This window comes from Orycteropus afer, unplaced genomic scaffold, assembly GCF_000298275.1.
Source record: "Orycteropus afer afer isolate SDZICR_OR568_19922 unplaced genomic scaffold, OryAfe1.0 scaffold00101, whole genome shotgun sequence".
In the NCBI taxonomy this organism is placed as follows: Eukaryota; Metazoa; Chordata; class Mammalia; order Tubulidentata; family Orycteropodidae; genus Orycteropus; species Orycteropus afer.
Genome location: NW_006921688.1, coordinates 7,495,110 through 7,500,090, shown reverse-complemented (window position 1 = coordinate 7,500,090; position 4,981 = coordinate 7,495,110). Strand labels below are relative to the sequence as shown.

Below are 4,981 nucleotides of genomic sequence, written 5' to 3'. Positions count from 1 at the left end.
CAACTCTTGACTTGTCATCTTCACATGGAGATCTTCCAGGAGCCTCAAACTCAGTATGTCCCAGACTGAACACATAATCTACCCCCTGTCTACCCCAATCTATTTTCCCTCCAGCGTTCTCTGTCTCACTACATGCCACTGAATTCAATTACTTTCAAACTAGAAATTCATCTGCCCATTCATTCAATCACCAAGGCTGCCAATTATACATCTTAAATGCTTCCTGTCAATCCACTACTCACCATTTCAACTGCCACTCTAACAACCCACAGGAGAGATAAAGATGGTGTCTATATAACAGTGGATATTAAGAACTATGTACTAATGGGGCTGTTACTAAGATAAGTGCTACTTATCTTAGACTGCTTAATTAACTTAGACTGTTGGCTCAGGCTATTTGGAGTTATCCATTTAGATATTGGGGAAAGTTTACCCTAAACCAGGAGCTCAAGTCTTAATCAATATGGCCTTTCTTATAGAATAGATTTCAACTGCCTCTTAGCTGTCCCTGACTTCTAGTCAGAGAGAATACATTTATGTCATCAGTACCAAAAAAAAAATCTGTTTGTCTTCCATTTTCTGCAATAAGAGGGTTATAGAAAGAGCTGCTTGCATGGTAGCTACTAAACTCAGGTGCTAAGGGAGAAATTGAAGAAGTCAATACAACCCTATTTGAGACCGTTGAAAACTGGAATTCATTGGTCCACTAGAGTATAAGCTTCAGGATATCAAAGACTCTACTTGTTCATCCCTACCACTTAACACTATGCATAGCACAAAATAAGAGCTCAAACTTTTGCCGAATGAAGGCACAGCTGCATACTTCCTTCATTTTAGAGTTATACGGTGCTCCAGAATCCAAAGGATCATAATAGTTCAAAATCAAGGTGACAATAGAGTCTGAATCACAAATGATTTCTGGGTATAAAATCAAAAGCTATTGAAAGTCAATGGGCATTGAAAACAGCTTTAAGCTTTTCTGAACAACTTTTTCAAGTTGATAAAACATGTGTAACATTTCAGGTAATAATCAATGTGTCCAAAACCTATTTAATGCTTGCAGTGGACACTGCTTGTGTCAACCCAACATCCATCCTCTCTAAAAATAGAATCCCAATTTAAATCATACCTGCCCACCATGTCCAGTCCCATAGGGAAATCCTGATTAGGCCAACCCCATCATTGGCCAGGGATGGACACATGACTTCAGTTGAGCTAATCAGACTGAAGAGAATGCTACCCATGATTTTCCATGCATTAAGGAAGAGTTTTGTTTTATTTTGTTTTGTTTTGTTTTTCCCTTCTCCCTTCATGGATGTGAACAAGAAAACATACTGTTCCAGAGGCTGGTGGCAGAAATTGTTGGCAACGTGATTAACTCATCTCAGAATAAAGCAGACACATGTAAAATGACAGAGCAGAAAATTGGAAAGAACATGGGCCTTTGATAACATTATTAAACCGGTGAGTCAACCAATCCTGGATCTCACCCCACATCTGGAATTGCTGTTATATAATGTAATAAACTTCCGTATTGACTGAACTAGCTTGAGTTTTCTGCTAAAAATGTATCCTAACTGATGATTTTCTTATAAAAACAGTTTATTTGGAGGAAAGCCGATACAGGATTTTGGAGGAATGTTCAAAATACTAATCAGTCTTTAATGTTGCTAAGAAGAAGGATTTCCCATTTAACAATAACTTGGTCTGACTTTTTATTTATACTGAGAGACTATGCCTACAAGAGTATTAGAGGAGGTAGATAACGAAAGAATGAATATTTATTCATTTTTCTCACTCAACAAATATTCAGCCAGGCCCTGTTGAGGTACTTTAGAAACTATTTCATTTGATACCCACAAAAATTCTATGAAGTAGAAATCATCAATCACATTTTAAAAAACTGAACTCAAAGAGATCAAAAAACAAAGCTCATGGAACCTCTAAGAACCATGACTAGGTTATACCCAAATCTAGTAATCTAATGGTGAAAATGGTATGTACACATCACTGTAAACTAGTAAAGACATCTTTGAAATTATACATGGTAAGACTAGACAGGTTGGTAGTTAGGTACATAGATGGATAGATAGAGTTAGATAGACACACGTACAACACACACAGAGTATATATATATCCTTAGATATAGCAATCTTACTCCAGGGAACTTATCCTCAAGAAATAGTTCAATAAAAGGAAAAAGTATGTGGCTATTAGATCCATAGATGCTTTGGAGGGATAGTAACTATTAATTTTAAAACTGGAGGAAAAAAATAGGATTCTAACTATAATGGACTTGTTGAATAAACTCTGGCACAAAATTTAATAATAGACTATTATGTATAAATTGTAAATAATTACCAACACTGGGTAAAAACATCAGAAAGGATTTCTAATACCATTTCAAATTAAAAATGTATAATGTGGCTCTCAACTTTTAGCATAGAAAGAGCCTAGATGCAACTTTCTTCGGTTGCCCCACATCTACATGCATCCAACACCAGCCACCTCTGCCATGCTGCCTAAGTTTGACCCTACAAGATCAAAGTTGTTTATCCAAGGTGCACCAGTGGGGAAGTCAGTGGCATATCCATGCTAGCCCTCAAGATCAGCCCCTTGGGTCTATTAAAAAAGTTGGTGATGACATTGATAAGGCAACTAGTGATTAGAAGGGACTAAGGATTATGGTGAAGCTGTCCATTCAGTTCAGATAGGTCCAGATTGAGGTGGTGTCTTCTGCCTCTGCCCTGATCATCAAAGCCCTCCAGGAACCACCCAGAGAGAAAATAGCAGACAAATATTAATCACAGTGCAGTCTCACTTCTGATGAGATTGTCAGCATTGCCCATCAGAAGCAACACTGATCTTTAGCCAGAGAATACTCTAGAACTATTAAAGAGATCCTGGGTACCACCCAGTCTCTGAGCTGCAATGTTGATGACTGCCCCCTCATGACATCATAGATGACATCAACAGTGGTGCTGTGGAATGCCCAACTAGCTAAGAACTACAAAAAAAAATATTAATTATGGTGTTAGAAAATAATATTAAATATACCATGGACTGACAGAAGAATGAACAAACCTGTCTTAGAAGAAGTACAGCTCCTTAGAAATTAGGATGGAAAGACTTCATTTGATGTTCTTTGGACATGCTATCAGCAGGGCCCAGGCCCTGGAGAAAGACATCATGCTTGCTAAAGTAGAGAGTCAGTGAAAAAGAAGACCCTCAACGAGATGAATTGACACCGTGGCTGCAACAATGGGCTCAAACAGAGCAATGATTGTGAAGACAGCACAGGACTCATCAGTGTTTTGTTGGACCATACATGGGGTTGCTATGGACTGCACTGTGTCGACAGCACCTAACAACAACAACCGTACCAGAGGATTCTCATGTGCAATAGAAATGTACATCTACTCTCAGGAAACCAACTCTGAACCTCTTCCTCTTCTCTCCTTGGTACCTTACTCCAACTCATGTTCCCTTACCACAAATACAATGTTAAGAAGAGTGATGTTTTAAAATATAAAACCATGAATTTTATGGAGGTGTACATAATTCTAAAGTCCCTGAGCACTACAAATGGTTTGAATGTGACTACTAACCTAAAATAAGAGCTCTGGTGGCATAGTGCCTAAGGCACTTGACTGCTAACCAGAAGGCTGGCGGTTCAAACCCACTGGCCACTCCTTAGAAGGAAGGTTGGGCAATCTACTTCCGTAGTGATACTGCCTCGGAAGCCCAAGGAGGGGTCACTATGACTTGGGTCTGACTTGGCAGAACATGACAAACAACTAACCTAAAATAAAGGTTGGCAGTTAGAACTCACTCAATAACACCTCGGAAGAAAGGCCTGGGACTCTGCTTCCAAAAAGACTACAGCTGAGGAAACCCTGTGGAGCAGTTCTCCTCTGTAACATGTGTGGCTGCCATGAGTAGGGGGCCAAACTGACATCAAAGGGTATGGGTTTTTTTTTTTTTTGGTTTATACAATTTTAGCCACATTTTATTGTTATGTTCTTTCAATACCAGATGTGGATGTTTTCTATAGAAAAGCAATATGAAACTCTGTATGTGCTCTTAAAAATGTAATTTAAAAGGCCAGTGGAAAGGGAAAAAGAAAAGAGTATTATTGCCACAGTATGTGAAACAAAAACTGCCTCTCATCTACTTGGAAAAGATTTACTAAGTGGCACTTGGAATCACCATTTCCAAAGTGTGGATATGGGCAACTAAAAGTGTTTTGATAAAGATTTTTTAATTGTGTCCTTTTCTCTTTTCACCTCAGACCTTCTATTCTCTTACCACAAACTGAGGAATGTTTAAATCTCTAGACTAAAGGGGTTGTTTCCATAATCAAAAGCCATCTGTGTAGAAAGGCAATAAAGAATAGCAAAAATCCTGACCTATGCTACCAAAGAATTTTCCAGAAAATTGAGACTCTTTCTATGAAAAACGCCAGAATCTGAGAGACAAGTCTTGACAACTCCAACCCTTGTCCCTTCAAGAAGAAAGTGCTGCCACCTACAGGGAGCATATGAAACTGATGCTGGAGAATGCCTGCTGAGATTTCAGGTGCTGCTGAGTCATCAGCTAAAGAGAAAAAAATTAGTAATAACACAACAAAGGAGAGTCATAGAGTGTGCCCATTTTTACATTCTTATACCAAATACCTTGTGATTTCGTGTGTCCAATATGGTAGCCACCTGCCACATGTGGCTGTTAAGCATGTGGAATGTGGCTAGTGTGGCTGAGGAATAGAATTCTTTTCATCTAAACATAATTCCCTTAATTGATTTAAATTTGAAAACTGACATTTGATTCCATCTCGGGAAACAAGGTATGTTTGGAACAACTTAGATATGTGAATCTACTTTTTAACTATAAAATTTAAGAAATCTACATATAGATCAGGAGCTCTAGTAGCTTAGTGCCTAAGGCACTTGACTGCTAACCAGAAGGCTGATGGTTCAAACCC

At 38.5% G+C, this 4,981-nt stretch overlaps 1 pseudogene; it reads left to right on the top strand.

Moving 5' to 3' along the window:
* The first annotated feature begins 2,434 nt into the window (after positions 1 to 2,434).
* On the top strand, positions 2,435 to 3,004 carry LOC122150184 (annotated as a pseudogene).
* The last annotated feature ends 1,977 nt before the right edge of the window (positions 3,005 to 4,981 follow it).